This window comes from Cyprinus carpio, chromosome A17 (genome assembly GCF_018340385.1).
Source record: "Cyprinus carpio isolate SPL01 chromosome A17, ASM1834038v1, whole genome shotgun sequence".
Lineage (NCBI taxonomy): Eukaryota > Metazoa > Chordata > Actinopteri > Cypriniformes > Cyprinidae > Cyprinus > Cyprinus carpio.
The window spans coordinates 9,369,415-9,393,795 of NC_056588.1; the positions used below are offsets into that span (position 1 = coordinate 9,369,415).

General features: G+C 37.0%; 1 long non-coding RNA gene across 1 annotated transcript in view; it reads left to right on the plus strand.

Moving 5' to 3' along the window:
• LOC122148147 overlaps window positions 1-24,381 on the plus strand; it is a 112,189-nt gene that overhangs the window by 84,289 nt on the left and 3,519 nt on the right. Inside the window, exon 4 of the long non-coding RNA XR_006162126.1 lies at window positions 4,461-4,490. This is a non-coding gene — a long non-coding RNA (uncharacterized LOC122148147). The remainder of the gene's footprint in view (window positions 1-4,460; window positions 4,491-24,381) is intronic.

The following is a 24,381-nucleotide window of genomic DNA, read 5'->3' on the forward strand; positions in this document are numbered from 1 at the left end:
CACCTATATATGTATGTATGTGTGTATGTATATATAGATAGATAGATAGATAGATAGATAGATAGATAGATGCATTTATACAGCATATATTTATAAGGTTTCTTTAAATCTAGATACAATATAAATACTATAAAATATAAATATATAAGTATTTGTAGATATTGTTTTTAATTTTTAGATATTGATATAAATAATTTATATATTTTTATATAAAATAAATATCTATTTATAGATATTTATGAAAATATACTTATACTATGAAAGCAACCTTATATAAAGTATCTGTAATGACTGTAATGTCACACAAGTCCCTAGAGTGTGATATTCAGGTAATGTTTACATTGCCTATTATTATTATTGAAATCAGTTTAAAGTCCAATTTATAGTGAGCTACAGTGTACTTCAGCAAGTTTCTTGTCATGGTTCATTTAAATTGGAAAATTTTGCTCACCTTTTTCTTCTTGTATATGCTTTCAATAAACTCTTTCTTTGTTTCACAAAAAAAAAAAAAAAAATACAAAATCAAGTGTTGTATCCTCTCTAATCTGAAACTGAAATAGATCAGAAAGGGCGTCGATCAATCAGGATGCATTAATTTCTTATTTTCATATGCACTCTGGTTACAGTGATGCAGGTCCTGAGGTGAGGCTGTTCCTGGAAGAGCCTGGTGCTTTAGGAGCTGCCTCTTTGAGATAATGAATTGATGTTTCGATTCAATGGCCTTTATGCTCAGCCTCCATGGAAACAAATATGCCCCAAGAAACCAAATATTGTAGGGAACTGGTGGACAGAAGAACCAGCCATTGATTTTACCTCTTCTCTCTCTCTCTCTCTCTCTCTCTCTCTCTCTCTCTCTCTCTCTCTCTCTCGCTGTAATTTTTTATTGCATAGTGCATAAATGTTGAGTTACAGAGCATTTGCACCACTTTTGCCCAGAGAAAATTATAGTAATACACAGAATGTAAAATTAGGGTTATGTTTAGTTTTTCTCATCAGAGACTTTTGATTATCACACTAACTTATGTACTCTAGGCTATTGATTTTCTCCAACTTATATTACAGTAAATCCCTTTTAAATGGATCCAATTATTCAAGATATTATCCTTAATGCTGAAAAACAACTTCAAACTCTGGGTTTTGAAAGCAGATGCCCAATGCTGCCACCAGATGAATTGTAGTTATTCTCCCAAGTGAGAAACATCATCTCTATGCATCAAACACTTCCATCCACTCTCCATCAAAAGCATTTTATTAAGGGTTCTGTCATGGCTGTGGGCTGATCCATGGCGGGCTTTGGTGGACAGCATCTTTTGGATTGCGAGGAGTTTGTGTGCAGAGGGCAGACACCTGATAGCCCCCCAGGCGCTTTCCAGCAATACATAACCAGCCGCACGCTTGATTCTCTTTGTTGTAAACAGACTGAGGATTGTGGCCTTGTCTTGATCGTGGGTTTTATTCCATGATTTGCCATTCTGACAAATAGATGCTCTGTTAAAGACGAAGTAATTGCCAATCTGGTATGAAACTGATCTTGGTGACACTTTACGATAAGGTTGCACACGTTGACATTAGTTAATGCAGTGAACTGAATGGTATTTTCCAGCATTTATTAATCATGGTTAAATGTATAAATATATTCTGACTTTTTAATTTAGTTTATTATATTATATTATATTATATTATATTATATTATATTATATTATATTATATTATATTATATTATATTATATTATATTATATTATATTATCCATCCATTTTCTAAACCACTTGTCCTATGTAGGAAATTATATTGTCATTAACAAACAATAATTGTTGTAAAACAATTTTAATTAACGAATGATAATGTATATGTTCTTATTGTAAAGTTATAATGTTTAGCTTCTAATTTAAGTTTAAAAATGCTTATTTATATTTAGTAATTATTATTTTTTGTAATTAAGGCTCTTGATTAGATTTAATAATAGCCTGCAAACGTATTAATAATATAGCCTGATTTAATATATTGAAAATATTTTAGATATTTTAGATTGATAAAAATGTGTACAGTACATAGAGAGAGAGCTCAAGGGTCTGGCATGTTTGTGCTTTTGTGTATTAGTGTTTGTGTGTGTGTGTGTGTGTGTGTGTGTGTGTGTGTGTGTGTGTGTGTGTGTGTGTGTGTGTGTGTGTGTGTGTGTGTGTGTGTGATGAACTGCTCTGTTTATCTTATCTGATGAATCATACAATAATTGATTGTAATGAACTCAATTGTTTTGAATACCCTGCTCTTAGCAGCCGGCTGGATGGTTGGAAAAAAAACAAAAGAAGCATAAAATGTCATTCTAGAATAATGAGCCTCTTAATATTTAAAGCAGCTACAGTCTCTTTTTTTATTCTGTATTTTACTCTGTTTCCCATGAAAGAAGAACAGAACATGTCAGAACATTCTGATAGTAATAGTTTGTGACACAAGGAGGATGCAAGAACTGAAAAGTGATGAAAATGACAAGAGTTTGAATGAGAAGGGCAGAGAAGGATGAGTCAGGGTCACGTCCAGTGTGTGTATGAATGGGGCGGTGGTGGTGGTGGGGGGGGGTGATGGTTTGGACGTGTGGACAAGGAGACAGCGTGTGGTAGACTGTCTGCCTCCAGCAAGAGAATTTGAGGCGATGCGGTGAGCTAATGTGAGTAGAGAGAGAGAAAGAGTGAGCAAAAGTGGAAGAGAGAGTAAGAGAGGAGGTAAAATGTCATGTCCCTCTGTTGCCTAACAATTAAATGTGGCACCTCAAGCAGATCAATTTAATTTCTCTCAGCCGAGGGCTTTCATTTCCCTTTCGCTCGTTTTCTCCATTTCTCTTCCTCCTCTCCCTTCTCCACTATCATGCATTCTCTTTTCGGATGACTTTCTATTGACCCGTTCCTCTCTCTTTTCGCGTCTCCCGGCGCTGTTTTTGGAGATGCTGTTCGGAAACAAAACACCATAATAAAACAGCACTTGAAATATCAACATAACCCTCGGCTAATTAGACTCTGGCTAATGGGGCCTAATCGCATATGCTCAGAGTGCCGAGTCAGTTCCCTGTACTGTAACCCGATGCCCCCTGCTCTCCCGCCTCATTGATGGAGTCTGTTCTGTAAAGTAAAATGCAGTTAATTTATCGTAAAATCGATTAAAGGGACGAGGAAAAATAAGTAGGGGGGAAGAGGCAAAGATGAGATGCACGAGTGATTAACTCTTTGTTTTCTGTCTAAACTCTTCATTTCTGGGGAGTTTTATATGCATGTCGGCGGCCTATTGAACCGAGGTCACAAGTGGCATCACTCTAAGAAATAGAGATTGAATATTGAAGAAATGGAAAATGGGGGTGTGTTGTATTGAGGCTCTATTTCAAAATAACAAGTGCATTAAGAGCCACATGCTTTTAATTTCATGTAATTACACCAAGAGAAAGGTAGTGTGTGTATGTGTGTGTATGTGCTAGTGCTTGTTCACTGAGAACAGAGCAAGCCCGGCCTGGGCTTTTATATATTTCTTTTCTTTTATACCCCGCCTTTGTCACTGCATTTTTTTCCTCATTCTCAAAAGAAAAAAGGATTTGGCCCATTTTCGGTCTCAAACGAGACAAAACAAGCTCAATAAGCACAAAATGTACTTGTTTAAATTACCCTTTTCCCCTATGTGAAAAACCATTACGCTTGCTACCGTAAGTAAGTTTTATTTATTCTTCCTTTCTTTCTAGCCGCCCCCCCCCCCCCTCGTCCTATGTGTTGCAGTTCTGTGCCTGATAACAGCTTTTATCAGATTTTGTTATTAGTCCATTAGATGGTGATAGCCGTCGAGTCTAATTCTGTTTTTCATTGGACAGTTCGTGAATTGAAAGCGCAGTGAGAGGGCTTTAGTATTTAGACTAATGTGCTTTCGATCTCAATGCAGTGTCCATTTAAGTGCTGTGACCAGGATGTTTATTGAGAAATGCGTTTTTAATCTTGTGCTTGTTAACCAGCCGCTTGACTGGGTAAAAGGAAAATGTGGAAACGTGTCTCAAATGAAGCCTCGGCCTTAAATCATAAATGATGGTCTCTCTCGTTCTCTGCGACCCGGGGTGGGAGGGGAGGAATGGAGAGAGAGAGAGAAAACAAAAAATAAGAGCAGTATAAAACAGAACATGTAATCTTTTTTTTTTTATTATTAAGGTTCCTGGCACTTTTCATCTCTCCTTTTTCATCTTTTCTCTCATCATTTCTTAGCCAGTCTGATATACCACAGCAGATCTACACTAAGCACTGGTTATTGGTTGGCATCTTAAGTATATCTTCTAGATGTGAACGTCCCATATAATATGTATTCTAACTGTGTTTCCCTGTGTTTTTTAATATTTATCTTTATATATATTATAATGGATTACAATGTTGTTAAGACACTCTAAAATGTCCTCTGTGTCCCTAATGTCTTAAAAATATCTTCTTTTGTGTTCCACAGAAGAAAGAAATTCTTTGGAACAACATGAGGGTGAGTAAATAGTGACAGAATTATCATATTTGGGTGAACTATCCCTTTAAAACATGCTAAATTCTAATATATCTAAATAGCTCATTTAGAAAGCACATTTTACTTTTGTCATCTACTGTTTCTTTCCAAGGCCTTAAATAAATCAATGAATAGTTTTAGTAAATTGGTTTGGTAGTACAGTTTAAATCAATCAATTGAAAACAGCTTAATTTACAAGAACCGTCAAGAAAAGAAAAGAAAAAAAATAGATTCATTATTTAGCCCACTCTGCTGTAGTTTCAGACAATGAGATATAAAAACTATTATTGTTCTACTAAAATGTGGTTATATTAAAAATTTATTTTAAGGAATTATTTGTAGCTGATTCTCTCAAACCCTTAAAAATATGATCAAGTTCACTACCAAAATTTTGCAAGTCTGTAAGATTTTTAAAATGTTTTCAAAAGAAGTCTCTTATGCTCATCGAGGCTGCATTTATTTGTTCAAAAATACAGTAAAACTATTGTAAAAAGCAATTTATTTCCTGTGAGGGCAAAGCTGAATTTTTTTTAGCAGCCATTACTCCAGTCTTCAGTGTCACATGATCCTTCAGAAATCATTCATATGCTGATATGGTGCTAAAGAAACATTTGTTGTTATCATCATCAAATAATATTAGTGCTGCTTAATATTTTTGTGGAAGTTGTGATACATTTTTTGTTGTGTTATACATCTCATTCTGTCAATTCTGATCAATTTGATGCATCTTTGCTGAATAAAAGTATTAATTTGTCTAAAATTACTGACCCTCAATATATGAACAGTAGTGTAGACGTTGCCACATAAAGTGTATTTTTAAGTTGTTTTGCATATTAATTAATTTTCAAAATAATTATTCCAACAAGTTAAAGTAGAAAAGACACTTTTTTGTTTCTTAAAGTGTTCATTACTTTTGAGATAGAGCATTTAAAACTGCCTACATATGATGAATAACATTATTTATTATTTGAATCTTAATCCCAATCACATTATGCCCTAAAACATACAGTAAAAAAAAAAAAGGATTGCTTGACATCTGTGAGAAGACTGTGGTCTCTGTAATCCTATTTCCCTTATGTCTAGAGAGGTTTGTCTCGATGACCTGGACAATCAGACTTGTTTTGTGCATGAGTGAATCATTACAGGCTTCGGTCTGTGTAAATGCACACATCAGGGCTTTAAAGGCACCCCATCATTTCCACAGCACAATCTCAATAGGTCTAATTGGCTGCAGCATATTTTAATTGGAGCCATATTGATTTGCGAGGGCCTGTGTCTGCGGAATTGTCTGACAATTACATAGTGCTTTTGTTCAAGCTTAATTTTGTTTCATTTGTCCAGACATAAACCGTCCACCCCTTCATCTGCCAGTAGGAGCACTGGAGATCACTGATGGATAATTATAGTGCATGTCTCTGTGTGTTGGCTGCTCAGTTCAAATACAGACTCTCAGTTTCATTAGGCTTCAGATCTGCCATAAAAATCTGGCCTCCACACACACACACAGAGTCCCTGTATTATTGCTAATTTTTGTCGTGTGGTGCATCTATTCTGTCCCGTTGTTGGTGTCCTAATTGGTCTGGCCTCACAATGGTCAAAGGAGTCCCTGTGAGTGATTTTTCCATTAGTACATTTGTTTTTGTTTGTGTGTGTGGATAGTGTTTTTGTGTGTTCCTGTGGCTCAGTGGTAGAGCATTAGAGCAAAAGGTTGCGGGTTCGATTCCCAGGGAACACATGGTAGGTAAAAAATGTTAGCCTGAATGCACTGTAAGTCGCTTTGGATAAAAGCGTCTGCTAAATGCATAAATGTAAATGTGTGTGTGCGCGTGCGTGCGTGCGTGAGCAACACTGGGTAAAAAGGAAATCAATAATGTTTCATTAGAGCAGCGTTGTAGCAGTCTTTTGCCCATGCATGACTTAATTATTCTTTTCTAGGCGTTTGCTTTAATTGGGAGAATAAAAGAGTGAAGTGGAGAGAATGACTGCATTAGCATATCTATTAGAGACATGGCCACAAGTACACACACATCCTCATGGCCATGAGCTCACCCCAGTAACCTCACGCACACACACCAACACACACACACACACACACACACACACACACACACACACACACACACACACACACACACACACACAAGTTTGTTTTTTTTTCTATTATGGTGTGGTCTCTCCATTGACTTCCACTGTTTTTATAGTGAGTTAATGATCTTTTCTGTCAGTGGTGTCATCATGGTGTCCAAAAATCCACTGACTTTCACTGAATTAAAAAAACAAAACAAAAAAACGTTGAGGTATTTTTCCTTTGTGTTGCACAGAAGAAAGTAAGTCATAGTGGTTTGGAATAACATGATGTGACTAAAGGATGATTTAATGATTCATTTTGGGTAAACTATCCCTTTTCAGCATGTTTCTGTTTTCCTTGTACCATTGGCTGCGTCCCACAATGTTACTGATTTTAGATTTTGCTGTCCTTTTGGGGATAGTTGGTCCTCATAATTGTTCATGAATCAATTACACTGATTTCAAGTCTATTGAAGAAGTGTTCTCTATTTTTCTCGGTCCGTCTTTCTCTCCGTCTCTTTCTCACCACACTATCATGCCAAAGCGACAGTGACTAATGGCCCGCAGTAGATGAAATATAATGATTCTCTTGGAAGGAGACAGACACTTTGAGCTGTCTGGTCTCCCCTGGTGGAAACACACACACATGCACACTTTAACTTTCAGATCCGGGGTTAATCAGTCTATCAGTGTAATGAAGTGCTCACTGACAGCTGTAAGCAAGCTATGTAGATGAACGTCCCTCATCAATTTCTGCCACTCTCCACACACACAGAATAAATCTCCATGAAAACCCTGTCTAGAGAGGTAGACACATAGACACTGAGCTTGTGTGTATGGGGAGCCTGCTGTGTTTATATTAGATTTAATGTTAGATTAAACACACACATGGTTTGAGTTTACAATAGGCTTGTGTTCCCAATAACTGTGTATTTAAACACTTCATAAACTCTGTAGCATAGGGCCTCCATGTTGGCATTTCATTTTAAATGATGCATGTATCAGTAAGCTTGTGAATGAAATAATTTACAATTAAACAAATAGTGTTTAGTAATACAATGCATTTATTGTCAAAAACAGTATGTTTAACTAGTCACCATATCTGAATTCTACCTAGCTTAGCCTTGTTGTACTAATGCGTGAACAAAAATCTCAGATTTGTTTTGCTGGTGTTACTAATATTCATCCATTTTTTGATAGCATTGTGACTAATATTAGAAAATGCTCATTTATTTTATTAGAAAGTGGTCTATTATTAGTGGCCAAGCACCGAAGGTGCGTAGGCACCTATTGTATCCGTTGGCGTTATTATTATTCTTCTTCTTCTTCTTCTTCTTCTTCTTCCGCCGCAAGTCTATGGCAGCCCATAGAACCGATTGCGGGAAAGTTGTATAATTTGGCACACTGATAGAGGACAGTCCCAGCATTAACTGTAGCAAATTTGAAGTCTCTATCTCCTACTCTCTAGCGCCACCACTTGTCCAAAGTTTCAATATTTTTTATGCTAATAACTTTTGAACCGTACGCCACAAAATGAAAATTATTTTTTCCTCTGAATCCATGGCTCAGGCCAAGTCGAATGAACCCCGAAATTCAAAAATCGCAAGGTTTAGTTTTTTCGCTATTTTTAATTGTTCGAAAAACCTACTTTTTCGAACTCGTCCTAGACGGTTAGTCCGATTTTCACGAAAATTGGCTCAGTTCATCTTCTGATGATGCCGAAAAAAAGTTATGGAATTCAAGTTGATTCGTCCAACCGTTCTCGACTACCACGCGAAAAAATTCTACGAAAAGCACGCAAAAATGCTTGTGAGGCTATAACTCCGCAACGGTTTGGCGAAATTGAGACCAAACTTGGTGTGTGTTATTACAAGCATGACCTGAGACTACCTGCAGTGTTTCGACGCAACGCCACCTAGTGGTCAGGAGATATGAAAAATGCATATTTTTGCTTATAACTTCTGAATGGTTTTGCAAAAAATCACAAAACTGGTCTCGTTAGATTGGGTGGGTCATGTCAAGTCGAATGATATCCAATTTTCCCGTGTCGGCCATTTTAGGTGTCGGCCATTTTGAATTATGTTTCAAAATGCTTTATTTTTTTAACGCATTATCGTATCGCTACGAAAAATAATTACAAAAATGTTTGGCTCCATGCCCTGAAGCTACTCAAAAGTTTGGTGGCAGCGCCACCTTGTGGTCAAAAGTTATAATGAAATATCTAATATATGCTAATAACTTTTGAAAATATTAGACTATTGAAATGAAAGTGGTCTCTCTATATTCCTTGGGTCATGCCGAGAACATCGATACCAATTATGCCAAAATTGGCCATACTTCCTGTCCGCCATTTTGAATTAAAGTTAAAAACCTACTTTTTCAAACTCCTCCTAGACCGTTAGTCCGATTTTCACCAAATTTGGTTCGGATCATCTTCAGAACAAGCTGACAAAAAGTTATGGAATTCGTGTTGATATACAAAACGGTTTTCGTTTAGCGCATCAACGAATTTGTTCGTAACTTTTGAAAAAATTTGACTATTAAAATGAAAATGGTCTCCCTATATTCTTTGGGTCCTGCCGAGAACATCGATACCAATTATGCCAAAATTGGCCATACTTCCTGTCCGCCATTTTGATTCATGTTGAAAACCTACTTTTTCGAACTCCTCCTAGACCGTTAGTCCGATTTTCACCAAATTTGGTTCGGATCATCTTCAGACCAAGCTGACAAAAAGTTATGGATTTTGTGTTGATATACGGAACGGTTTTCATTTAGCGCATCAACGAATTTGTTCGTAAGATGCCAAAATACATCTGAGGCTGTATCTCGGCAAAGCTTTGACATATTTGTACCAAACTTTGTATGTGCCATTGTCACCTCAGACTGACCATGCCACATCAATTTGGTAACAGCGCCACCTATTGGTCAAGAGTAATAAATCATTCATTAACCATTAATAATTACATTTATAAAAATGCTAATAACTTTTTAATGCATTAGCCTATTGCAATGTAACTGGTCTCAAAATATTCCTTGGCTTATGCCGACAACATGGATACCAAATATGACAGAGTACGCTGAACTTCCTGTCCGCCATTTTGATTAAAGTTGAAAACCTACTTTTTCAAACTCCTCATGAACCGTGGGTCCGATTTTCACCAAAATTGAATCAGATGATCTTCAGACTGTGCCGACAAAATGTTATTGATTTTGTATCGATAGACAGAATCGTTTTTGCATACCACAGCGACGAATTTTAGGCATGAAGCCAAAAGGACACTTCAGCCTGTATCTCTGCAATGCTTTGGCATACTGACACCAACCTTTGTGTGTGGCATTGTCACCTCACACTGAACACACCAAAATGATTTGATTACAGCGCCACCTGTTGGTCAAAAGTGATAAGCCATTTAATCATAATACTAGTGCTTGTATTTATGATTTTTCTGCCATTTCAATTACAATCATCCTAAAATTGCTGTAATTGCTCATTGTTGCATTTGGTGTGATGCTCCATTCCATGCTTAGCTCATCAATTTGCCGCTGGAGTGCTTGGCCCCGTAATTGCTGCTTGCAGCTATATTTATTGTTGTTGTTGGTGCTATTATTATTGTTGTTATTTCAAGTTTTGTTAATTAATTGATTTTGGGTATATGTTATTAAAAATGAATGCATGCACTGAAAAAATATATACCTTGAATGCAATGTTAGTCGCTTTGGATGAAAGTGTCTGTTATAATATAATATAACATAATGTAACATAATATAATTGCCAGAACCTTACAAATGAAAAATACGTGCAACAGGCATCAATCAGGGGAAAAAAAGCACAAAAAAAAAATATATTGTATAAAAAAAAGAAGAAAAAAAATCATGTAAAAAACGTATGTGGGTCTGAAGCAAAAAAAAAAAAAAACATTTTTCATTTTTTCAAAAATCGCTTCAGTTCAACAGTCTGTTTTGCTTTCAGCTCTGGAACCACAGGTTACAGCGTGCAGGATGTTCAGTTTTGAAAAGCTTGATTTATAATTTGCAGCATTCCCATCTGCCCGTAGTTCAATGTTCACTGAACGGATAGATAAACCAGTTAGCAAACACTTTTCCCCACTGTCTGTTGTTTTGATAATCACCCATAATAGCATCTAGCTTCAGTATGGTCTTTAAACCTGATTTACTGTCTAATGGAATAAGAGAGACTCAGAAAAGACAGAAAGAGAGAGAGAGAGGCAGCCAGTCACTACATGCACCTTTTGGGTAATGTCATTAGACATGTTTTGAAGAATAAATTAAATCAGCCCTAAATTGTGCTCTCAAGTCAGACTAGGGGGGAAAAAAAGATAGAAAAAAGGGAGGGGGGAAAAATGAGTGGACCTCATTGAAAAGAGAGAGAGTCATATTTGAACCTCTCGCAGGGAAATGCACTTAACCAGATTAGAACGGGCCAGTGTGGATGGATGGGCATGGTAATTGCACTGGCTGTAATGGGTTCCTGTTGCCCGTAGCAGACAGTAAGCAGTTCAGTGGATAATGTGAGTCTCTGTAAGGTTCGAGGACCTTACAGGCTCAACCTGTGATTGGGGTCAGATCTGTGGATGTCAGCTGATAAAAGGTAACCCCACTCACAATCGCAGGAGAGTGTAAAATACACACGACTACGTTATTTATGTGCGTTCAGACAATTATGTGAGGTAAAAGTACATTTCTTCACAGTAAACTAACAAAAATTGCAAAAATTATTTAACATTTACAGACAAGTGCCCTTGTTCCAGTCCAGATTTTTCCTTAGATGTACCGCACAATAAGAGTCACTGAACCCTATAAACAGAAGACAGACTATCTGCTCTTTTTCTGTTCTGTCTAAATCTTATTCTTCCCCCCTCTTTTCTTCCCCTGGCCAGTGATGTCTGTTTCACATCTGTTTTTGTTGTCCTAAAGACAGAAACATTATCTACACTTAAACGAATTCTAACTTAACCTGTGGGATTGCTTTAAAATAATCACTTCCTGTCTGCAGAGGGCTTGGGAAGTAGGCAGTTTGTGGCTTTTGTCTCACAGAAAGAGAATCAATGGTGAAACTGAAATTGATCTGCGGTGTATAAATGTATTTTCTCTTTCAGCGCCGTTGTTCCCTTGCTCACACACACACACACACTCAAACTCCTGCCCCTCCCCAGATGGTGTGTGTTACCTGTGGTTCCAGGCTCACCTGTAACAGAGTCGGCTTGGCTCCAGGTGAGGGCTGTGGTAACGTTGTCCATTGTGTGTGTGAACAAGCAAAAGGCTGCAGGGATTGAATAGCAAACATGCAGGTGATGACATAGTCTCCTTGAACACAAAGTGTGTGACACTAGCGAGGAGGTGAAAACACACACATACACGTGTACAGAAACACACACACACAGCTTGACAAGGGCATTTACCTTAATTCACTCAGCCAATTATGAACAATATCGCTTTCTCTCAACTGGAAATTTATAAACAGACACATTGCTATCATATCCTAGTTTGAATTTGTAATTTACCTTAATTCTATCATATAATTATTATCATGGCAGACGCTTCCAGTTATTAACCCGGTATGTTGTTTTATTGATTGCAAACTAGTATTTGGTATATATCATATTATTTTAATTTATTATTATAATAATAAACACATTGGTTTGTTACTTAAATTGTTTTACCGTTGACTGCACTTTATTATTCTAGTTATTTACCTAATGAATCTCGCACATTCACTGGAAAATATTCACTTCCGTGTTAAAAGGTGGATATTGTGTGGTTAATGTCATAGAATTTCAAAATCAAAATGAAGGCTGTGGTAAATGTCAACAACATTAGGCACAAATTCTTTCTGACTTGTATTTTCTGATTCTGACTCTGCGTTCAGCAGAAGTCAAGCATTTTTTTCACATAATGTTGGTTGTTAAAAAATAAATAAAAATTAAAATTAAAAAGTAATTTCTTAAAAAAAAATAAAAGTAACATTGAGGTGCTTGCAGTGGAATGCTCCATTTTTGGAGGACTTAAAAGCAGAAATGGAAAGCTTATAATAATATAATAATTTAACTGTAAAGTTGTTCTCATTGGTTTTTACATTTGTTTTAGTGTTGCATTGTCTTGGCAACAAAATTATAAAATTGGATTTAAAAAGTATATATATATATATTTTTACACAATTTTTTCTGCTTTGTTGCTGTACTTTTGAGACAATGAGTATTAACATTTATATATTGACCCCAAGTTTTTTTGCCCAAAATTAAATACATTTTTGTGGTGATCAACATAATTCCGCATGTGCTGTCGATTGAGCTGAACTTGTATTGAACCCAGAATATTTATTTAAAGAAGGTCAGGATTTGGGTTTATTGGGCATAAACAATGAATAAAGTCAGTTTATGAGGGCAATATGGGTGGGGCTAAAAAAGCAGGCAAGAATCTCATTACCTCATCTGTGAAACATCATACAACCGTTGTAAGGTTTTGTTGCTTGCATCACCTGTATCTGTTGAAGGATGTACCTTTAAGAAAAAAACAAAACAAAAACATGTTTGTCTGAAGGAATGACAAGAGAGAGTTTGATATGAATGGCTGGCGATCTTTCAGACACAAATGATACTTGCATCCAGCGTCTAGATCTGAAGACTTTTGGAGCTGCCACTCCATTAATCTATTATGCAATCATGCTTTTTTTGTTTCCTTAAGATTCATTCTAAGCTCTGAAAAAATCACTTCTGTGTGTGTCGGTGCATTTCACAGGTGTTCTGTGAGGCCTGCAGAAAGACACTGCAGGCTGGTAACCAGAGAGCTCGCAGACCTTGTGGGAACTCTGATAAGATACTCTTGCACTTTTCCTCCCCTCCCTGATCTCTCTTTTCTGTCTTTCTCAGTACGATGGGGCAAAAGGTGAGGGCGGGAAGCCAAACAAAGGCATGTGTGCTTCTGCCATCGTCAAGCGGGACCCCTCGCTCGTCTGTCAGAATGCTGGGGCACACCATTTACAATGGCATTCCGCATTCCGACAGTGGAGAAAGTGGCCGGTGAGAGGGCAGCATGTCGTCCCCACGGTAACAAGACCCTTGGGCCAGTTGAACAAAAGGGTGTAGAAGCACTCCAGGGCCTTGTCCTCACTCTCAGGTGATGTGAGGAACTTTTTGTGTTACGTTGAGTATAACACACTGTTGCATTTGACCCCACACACATCCATTACTGTAGAATGCGATTCTGCGGGGACACTTGATCTAGTGTATTTTAGGAAGCCATTGAATGAGTTTTGCTAATGTTGCTTTATAAAAAGAAGATTTTTTCATAACATGTTGAACTTGTCAACTCATCACGGCAGAGAAAAATTCCCAGTCTGTGTGACTTCCAAGTAAACTGAACTTAAATTATGTTGGCTACACACACAATCACACACACACACACACGCACGTCCTTCTAAATTTACTTTGCTTTGTCTCAATTTGTTTCTGAGCCATTTGCGATCCTTAAAATCGGCTGAAACACAATAGAGGTGAAATGCGAAGCTTGTGTTGTCTGGCAGCAGATATGAGTCTGTCTGGATGTTGCCTTCATTCAGAAATTCCCTGGCAGCCATAGAAACATCGTTAGACTCTGGCAGCTTCCAGGGAGCTCATTCAACCCCACCCGCTGCTGGATCGCATTACTTGCGCGGGCGCGGTAGCCAAGAATTCAGGATGGAAAGGATAAAAATCAGATGAAATGAAAAATAATCCCTGTTGATGCCAGGTGAGTTTACCTGCCTTTGCCTACCTGTCATGGTATTTAATCCTTTGTTGTTTGCAGTCGGATTTTTGTGGAGAGAGGAATGTAATGAATGTGGTAATTTGGAGTTCCCCGGACAGCATGAGGAGGTTTGCTGGGGTATGTGCTTGGGACAGTCGAGACTGATGACAAAATGTGCAACTTGCTAAAATGTTGTTTTTATGTCTTCATATTTCCTCGTTGGTTGCCCGTTGCAACACACCATTACTCTCACAGCACAGCCTTGGCTGTGTCAGCTGGTGGAGGGTGTCCAGAGGGTGAATGATGTTGTTTGTTGGTCTTGTTTGGTGTATTAATGTATTTGTGTGCTTTTATAATGGATGATGTGCTGATATTCGGACCCCTCTGGACACTCGAAGCTGATTTTGTTTGTGGAACACACCTCAGTCTTCACTGGAGTCTCCAATGCACCAGGAACCAGGTACAACATGCCCGAGGCTTTTGTGTCTGAGAGTGTTTGTGGCATGATTAATGTGACTGACAGGTATAGGTCTCCCTGTTCTTTGTGATTTTGCCTTGATTCATTTGTAATGAACACACTTAAAATTCACATTGTGAAATCCAGCCTGTGTGTGTGTGTGTGTGTGTGTGTGTGTGTGTGTGTGTGTGTGTGTGTTGTTTGTGATTTTCATTTTTAGATTTCTTGCATTGACTCAGGGACTAGGCCTAGGCCTGGCTTGGATAAGGCCAACATCCTGCTTCTGTACTATAAGTGAGATCTAAAATAAAACCATTCGAAATAGTTTGAGTTGTTAATTATATGCTACTGTTTTTTCATTATTATTTTTAGAAAGGATTAATTTTTCAAATTTGACAGAGATAAAGATATAAAATGTCACAAAATGTTTATTTCAAATAAATTCTGTTCTTTTAGTCAAAGAATCCTGAAAAAATGTGTCACCAGAAAAATTAAAGAAGCATAACTGTTTTCAGTTATAATATTAAATGCATCAAATCAGCATATTATGATTTCTGAAGGATCATGTGACACTGAATACCGGAGTAGTGGCTCCTGAAAAATCAGCTTTACCATTACAGGAATAAATTACATTTTAAAACTAATTAGAAAACAGCCATTTTAAATAGTAATTTTATTTGAAAAATGTTACTGTTTTACTGTATTTTCGATTGAATAAATATAGCCTTGGTGAACTTCATCAAAGAGAAAATCATTAATATTAATGAAATTTAAAAAATTCAATTCAGTAAATCTTACCAACCCTAAACTTTTGAATGATAATGTAAATATTTCAATATTCTCAGTCCCAATGTCACACAGAAAATATCAAAAGATTAAAAAAAAATAATAATAATTTTAGCATTACTATTTAATTTTTTTTTTAATTTTCTCTACTTGTGTTTCATGAATAAGGCCCATTCTGTTTACTGAAAAGCTGCACATTTAGATGCAGAAATTCAGTGGAGAAAATCCCTTCACATGCTCAGTGATTCATTTGCAAATACAGTGTGTGTGAAAGCCCATGTTGTTCTAGTAATATGAAGTATATGGCACCAGTGTTTTAGGCTGCATATCTTCAATACCATAAAACCATTTTTGGCAGCGCTCAGCAAAATAATCCCTGTTGTGTCAGATTGTGGTTAGCGGATGATGGCGTATCATTTCTTGGGCTATTCAACATGATATAATTGTGTGTGTTGGTATCATCAGAGGTCCTCCCTTTTTTGAGGTGTGTCATGTCTTGTCCTGTGATTGTAATCTTACACTGAGCCTAATCAAAGACAGGCCTGCTGAATGCCCTTCCATAACCACAAGCGTTCATGCCCATTAGAGCTAACAGGCCCCTGAATGCATCAGATAACGTCTGTTCTTTTGAAGGAGAGTGAGAGAGATTGCACCAGGGAGAGAAAGAGAGAAGGTGGTTGGGACATGTGGCTTTTGCGGGGGCTTATCTAGGCTTTAAGAGTGTCACAGCCTTGCCCTCCCTCTCATTCCCTGCATTATCTGGCCATATCTTGAGGGCCTTCCCTGTCCATTCCACATAATCACTCAGTAATACCAGCCACCCTTTTCTCTATTAAAATAATCACCGACAATTAGGAGGAGAATGGGCAGGGAGAGAGGGAGAAATCACACACAAAGTAATATTTTCCCCACCTTACACGCTTTTCATCTGTTTTTTTTCCCCCTAACCTCCCGCAATGCATCAGGACCCTGGGCGGCCTAGGCTCGATCCAGCACTATTAAGAAAAAAGGCTCTGACAATTTTTCAAGAGCGGAGAGATGAAAGAAAAAGAGAGAGAGACAGATAGGAGCAAATAATTTAAAAATTGACCATCTGTAAAATGAAGAAAATGGAAGTGTAAGAGGAGCATTGTGATTTACTTTATCCCTCTCAGAGACGCCTGAAAACTAAGAGGCACTATTAAATCTCCCTTTGAAATAAATGTCGCATTTATCTGTGTGGCCAAAAACGACTAATGAAGCTATTGTCAAAGCAAATAAAGCAGGCCAGATTTGCTGCACTGTATCATCCGGACAAAGGTAGGGGGTGTGTATGGTAGGGGCTTTGAAAGATAGATTCCCAAAAATATTGAGACAGACAGACAGCCAGCCTCTTGGTGAAAAAAGGAGGTGGTGATAGAAAAGAGAGAGCCTGAAAATAATTATCAAACAAGAAAAACTCAGAAATGCTGTTCACATTCAGTGTGAAAAACAAACCAAACAAACTTCAAATTAATAAATGACAGAATCAGGTGAAGAAAAGGGCAGAAAATGTAACTGCCATTCTCATATCTCGATGAAATGGAGGAGAGGATGTAATTACGGTGGAAGAGTTGCTCAATTACAGTAGCCGCTAGCTGCATTTGGCATAAGTCACTTTAAATGGTTTTATGAGAGCTTGTTTTCAAAATGGCATTTTGCTGCCTTTTATTTTAATTACCAGGTCATAGCAGTGCCGCTCACGCTCTCTTGTATGTTCTGGCTGTCCAACCGTCAATCTCTCTCTCTTTTCCTCTCAGCACTCTTTATGAACTAAGTAACTTTACATCTAACACTTTGTGCCTACTGTTGCCTATATGATTTAAAAAAAAAAAAATCAAACTTGACTGGTTTGCGCAGTGGAGATAAAAATGTGTATCGTGTAAAAGAGTGTAGCATTCTTTGCACACAATTTTAAACCTCTGCTTTCCATTATTGCTGTTCACAGTGTAGAACTGCACATGAAAACTCTATAAATTGTAACTTAGGCTTGTAGAATGTATCTCAGGCTATAGCAAAGACATGTTGCTATAGTTATGTTGTAAACAACATATCCCAGTGTGTCCAACTAATCTCTCCGTTTAAAGCCAATCAATTTCACGTTCAGGAAGAAGCTGTGAACCTGGAGAGTCAAAGGTTATTGTCCTCAATGTATGTTCATGTCCAGACGAGGGGCCACAAGGTCTCAGTCAGGGTCATGACCTTGTTGACCCCCTGATGTCCACAACACTCATATTTCTCCATAACGGGATCACTCTCTCAACATCGTATTTCGTGTGTCATATGATTGAACAGAACATTGCTATATAATGTTGCCAACAAAGCCAAGTGTGTTCATGTTTGACATTTCATTAATTTAGTTATTTGTTGTATTTATTGTATTTATGTAATATAATCGAACAAATAAATATTTAAATATGCATTCATTTAAATAAATTAAAAGGCATTTACAAATACATTAATTATTTAAATAAATAAATTATGTAAGCAAATAAATTTTATACATAAATATGAATTCATTTATTATTATATTATAATTAAATTATCATGTTGCAATTAGAAGGCAAGCAAAACTCTTTAACATGAAGCAACAAATACACTTTATGTAATAATCACATGGCTGAATCTGTTTCTGCAGTTATGTTCAAGCATCTTAGTTGGTTAAATATGATTGATTTTATTTTTATTTGTTAATGAAGAAGAGGAACTGTCATCTACTTTCTGTATTTCTGCACTGAGACTCTGAGTCTCTTATTGCATCACTTGATGGCTTGTTTTAAAAACAAACTATTCAGTTCCAGAGAACAGCTGGTGTATTAAATATAACAGCTTATGGACTGCCACCCAACTGTATGCCCCATTCCTTCATGATTATTTCATATGTGTATGATTAACACTCTCTATGCTGACTCTGACCCCATTTATCACAGTAGTAGTTGCAGTCCTGACTGGAGAGATGTGACTTTTTCCAAGTCATTTAAATTTTACAGATCCATTTACACCACCTTTTAATTTAGTGCATAATGGCGCCATTAAAAAAAACCCCATCTGGGCGTTCTTTGGGGAGGGGGGTAATTTGCCAAAGCTTTCCACGCTAATGTTTTTCCCCTCGTGCAGGCAACAGATGCTGGGAAAGAAACAGATAGATTCTCCACAATTACCACAGCCTGACATGACCATCCAGGACAAATGTTTCACAGCATTCAAATTACTACAAAATATGAACTTTTAACAAAAAAATATGGTCACACTTTAGTTTGGGAACCAATTTTTTTTTTGTATTTTATGTTATGTATTTTTTTTTATTTATTATGTTACTAATTTGATGCTAATTAACAATTAGTAAGGTAGTTGTTAAGTTTAGGCATGGTGTAGGATTAAGGGATCTAAATATGGTCATGCAGAATAATGCATTAATATGTGCTTCATAAGTACTAATAAACAGCCAATATGCTATTAATATGCATGCTAATAAGCAACTAGTTCATAGTAAGAACCGTCCCTAAACTAAAGTGTTATCAGAAATATTCCTGATTTTAGGTGTTTTGACATGTTTGAATGGTCTGGACAATCCATTTAGATCATAAGTGAGAAAAGTTTTATTACAGTGTCTGGAACATTGTCGGAAACTTACACAGTAAGGTGCCGACACTTTTAGACACACTTCCCATCAGTCTTTTTCAAACAATAAAACTTTCCACAAGCCTTGATACAGTGTGAACCATAAATAAAGATCTAGGTTATTAAATAATAATACAGTTAAGTAATTGCTCAAGCATGATAAACTGAGAGACTGAGCTGCGGCCTCTGTTCTTGAGCGAACTTTAATCCTACCAGCCTCAATTATGCTAATGAATGCATTTCTCTTGAATAATTAGGGTGATTAATTTTCCCTTGTTTTGAATTACAATTCTGCTGCCTGCTAGCACTTTAGACCACTCGTTAATTACCAATTAAATCAGCTGGCTCGTTTGCTCCAGGTTCATTGCTCGTGTGGTTCTGTAGCACTTAGGGGTGGTGTTTAATGTGCTAATTGGAAGAGATTAAAATGTGTGACCTCTTTTGACAAGGACCGGATGTAGAATATCGTCGTCACCATAAATGACACTGTTTCCTGTTTGGTGTTCGAAAATATATTTCTAAGGAGTTTTTTTGAGTCTTAGCATTTTAGCTGCAGTGCCTTTGTGTGTTTGATCCAGAAGTGTGTCTGCTTTTATGTCTCAAGCATCAGAGGCTTCATATTCTAACATTGGAGCCTTTTTTCCCTTTTACCGCCATTATTAGCAATCACTGAACTACATTTGTCATTCTTAGCCTCTTTTCAGAGGTGTCTGTTCTTGCGTTATCTGCCCGCTGCTCTGTGTCTCATCTTAATATCCTTTCATTTCTACTCTGTCCTTCATGACGTCCACTTGAAACGCATTAACAGGTCTTCCATCCATTTTTCTGAGGCAAGATTGACTCAAATTTAGTTTGCTACATCAATACCACAACGCTCTAGGCAGACTTGAGAGTACTCCTAGTAAAAAGAGAGCTTTTTTATGTCCTGATGCCATCTTCTTGAATGGCAACTGGATTATTACTATTTTTTTTAATATGGGCCGAAGCTCTTGGGGCCTCACCGAAGATCAGAGATTTGGTTGGGGAGGTGTCTGTTGGCGGGTATATTGATGGAAAGACCAGAGGCTCTAAGATCCATCAATGGAGTCCATCAACCAGAAGGCTCTGCAGTCCATTGAAAAACTTCAGAGTGCTGACCTCCTCGGCTCTCACAACACACCGAAAGGTTCTGGACTAAACTAATATCTGGATGAGCCCAGCTTCAATCATCTTGTGCCATATTCAAACTTAAATGTTACTGGAGATCATGGCGTCGTGTTAATGGACTTATAAAACAACAAAACGGATTCTTGGAAGTAAACCACTGAGGACTGTACTGTTTGGTGTCTTTCCACAAATACATTTTTTCATGCGATTTAAAAGTGTGTTTGATCAGTAACTTTCTCCAGTATCCGTTCAACATTCAGAGTCAACTTGCTTTTAAAAACAATCAGAATACTGCCATAAACTGAGAATGTAAAACTGAATGTGTCCTTTCCAAATATTTCTCCTCAGGATTCGTACATCAGTCCCATCTGCAGCTCAGAAAGAGTTATTAACCTCAGGGCAGGTGTGTAGCATCCTCGTTGTTCATCAGACCCCCTCATCGAAGAGTGGAAAAGGAGAACAGAGCATATACAAAACAACACAAAACAAACAAACTCATTTCAGGCACCAAAGGACTTCGCTGCAGCTCCAACCTTCATGTTGCCCTGACCTCCTCCAAGCCTCAAGTGTTCAGATACTGGCAAAATCTATTAGCTTGGTATCAGAGGCACAATGGCGCGAATATCAGGTCTATTAAGTGTGTTTTGTTTGGGTATTTTATGGAGCTTGAGGTAAAGTGCTTTGTACAATACTAGAGCATCAAGATGAAAACAAATCGCTTTGTGTGAAGCCGGACTCTTGCGTGTATCACGCGCACACTTGTCATTTACATGGAAATGTAATAATGTTCTGTCCTCTCATCTGTTTGCTTGTCATGGGTCATTGTTTGCACAATAACAGGAAATAAGAATCTGAAGTATAGGTCTGTACATGAGACTGATGTGTAGAGGAAGGTGAAAGGGAACACAAGCTCTGTCTAATAGAGGTGTACAAATGCCTGTAACTGTCTGTGGTCAGATTAGTAATGTTGGAACTTCAAAGTGTCCTGGCGAAGTACCTCTTGACATGCTGTGTATTAGTCTTAAAGGGATAGTTCACCCAAAAATGAAAATTTGTCATCATTCACTAACCTTCATGTTGTTCCCAACCTGTTTCTTTCTCGCTTATTTTCCAAGTGCTCCAAACAGTTCGGTAAAAACAACAACAAACCCAACATTTAACTTAAATAATCCCTTACTGATCAACCAAATAAACTGTTTATACAGTATTGTTTAAATTAGTTATACTTTTAATTGTTGTTCTAGACCATGTCTCAAATGCCGCACTAAGCCCTATAGCAGTCCTCCCACATGTTATGTAATGCCATCCCAAATGCAGTCAAACATTTTGCTAAAATGTGCAATTTGTCGCCTCAGTTTATAAATGACACACAAATTCTTAATTTGTTCTATTGGTTTAAACCAATCTGTGCTCTCAGATTTGTAAACCATAACTTTAGGTTATTTCACAAATTTTTGGTGAGTGCACAAGAGTTCATCTCGTACAGGTCCTTATACAATCTTTAAAACTGTATCCCAGATACTATTGTTTTTGAAGAAGCAATCACCTTACCAAAACAAATTAATTCACAGTTCACTTCTACAGAACTATATATATAAGTAATGTTATGTAGGACAATTATTAAGACAATCATTGAGAGAACTTAAAAAATCTGAATGCATCATGTAGCCTTGAATGAACTTTACTCAGTTCTTTTTTTACAGTGCAGTCTGTATTCTGTGCAGGGTCTGTGTGTGTGTTCAAAGGTCGCGGTCTGTTTAACCACTTCCTGTCATCACATCATATCAGGAACCCCAGCAACTCTCATCAAAGGGTCATTATATGGGGACCAGATACCCATCACCCATCCTTCTGTCGTTTTTTTCTCTCTTTCCCTCTTTCTCCGTCCTCCTTTGAAAATATGAGTGATGGCTGGTGCGTGGCCTATATGCAGAGACATATAAGACAGGGCCACTCAGCTCGTGTCCCAGCTCCAGACGAGTGGCGACAAAGGGGGCCTTGTCACTCTGGGGGTGGGTGGAGAGGTTTCATAAAGTGACTTGCCACTACAACGTAGAACGGTAAAAAGATCCTTCCTGGAGTGGGCCTGTGGGGGTGCTTGCTGAGGGGAAGGGGAGGAGATGCAGGAGCCGGCAGGATATTGCTGGCCAAATCATCCAGTCAGTTAGAGATCATCTTACCTGTACAGGTGCGTGCTGTTCGTAAGTCTCTGTGTGTGTGTGTGTGTGTGTGTGTGTGTGTGTGTGTGTGTGTGTGTGTGTGTGTGTGTGTGTGTGTGTGTGTGTGTGTGTGTGTGTGTGTGTGTAGCTACAAAATTTACCCTAGCAGTCAGCTAAATCTGACAAAGACTTCCTTTGGGAACAGCCTTAATTGGACAAACGATTCTAAATAAAGGAGTTTGTTGCATTTAGCAGGCCCTAATTAATTTATGTTAAGTTTATGTTATGTTATGTCCTCATTTAAAAAGCTAAGTAAATATGTGAGTACATGCAGATTTGGTTATACTTATAAATATGTTTTTAAAGATCTGACCCTCATATAGTGAAATGTGTTCTCTGGCTTGTGAGAGTATTTGAAGTGGTCCACATTATTTGAAATAATAACGCCATGGAAATATTAACTTATAATAATGTCAGCAGGCTTGTTTGAGTGCTTAAAAATACTATTTATGATATAGATATTTACTAACTAAAATTGTTACTTTTAAAACAAAAGATTTCAAATAAATGCTGTTCTGTTTGTTCTTTGTTCATCAAAGAATCCTAAAAATGTGTGGTTTCCACAAACATATTAAGCAGCACAACTGTTTTCAACATTGATAATAATAAGAAATGTTTCTTGCGGAACCAAATCAGCATATTAAAATGATTTCTGAAGGATCATGTGACACTGAAGACTGGAGCAATGACTGCTGAAAATTCAGCTTTGACATCACAGGAATAAATTACATTTTAAAATATATTCAAATAGAAAACATTTATTTTAAACTGCAAATATTTTATTATTGTTTTACAGTATTACTGTTTTGTAGATAAATAAATGCAGCCTTGGTGACCATAAGAGACAAAAAAAATCTTAATTATTCCAAACCTTTGACAGACAGTGTTTATATAATCACGTTTTAAATAAATTATTATAGACATAATTATTTATACTCATTCCTTTTCTGAAATATGAGGTTTATCTTTTTAGTTCTTTTATTTATTTTTTAAATCTATTAATTAATATTTTTTTTGTAAAACCCTGTATAATTTGAACTATTCACTGGTGTTAATTTTATGTGCAGGTGTTTAAAAAGCCTCTCTTATATATATATATATATATATATATATATATATATATATATATATATATATATATATATATATATATATATATATATATATATACTGTATTTTTGATCAAATAAATGCAGCCTTGATGAGCATGAGTTTGTACGATGTTTGACATCATCATAAATCAGCAACATTATGTTTGCTATAAATCTGTCTATGATATTAACAGGTTTATTATGAGTTACAGGTAGATTTAGAGTTTAGGGTTGAGATCAATGAGATCTCACCAATAATATAGTATGAAACCAACATTATTTAACAGTCATAGATAAATAACATTACCTAGCAGACATTACAAATTGCCTTAAACTGCAATAAAAAATGCATTAAATAAAATAAAAGAGATGGCTTACATTTTAAAAAATGTTCAGGAAAAATATGAGGTAGAAAGCAGTAGAAACTGTTCTCAGTAAATAATGATTCCCCTTTTTCTGCTCAGTTTCTCTTACACACTCTCTCACACACACTGACCTATCTATGACAGGCACATCATCTTCATATTCAGCTTCTGTGTTGTTGTCAGAAGGTGATGTCGGCCCGAGCCACACGAACCAAAGTTACTCCTGTGTTACATATCGATCCTTCTGCTTTTTTGATGGCTCAGGATACCACTGTAATTAGCGCTAACCATTAGTGTAGCACTCTATGGGCTAAAATCACCATTAACGTCGCTGCGGGGTCTTTCATTCCCTTTAAC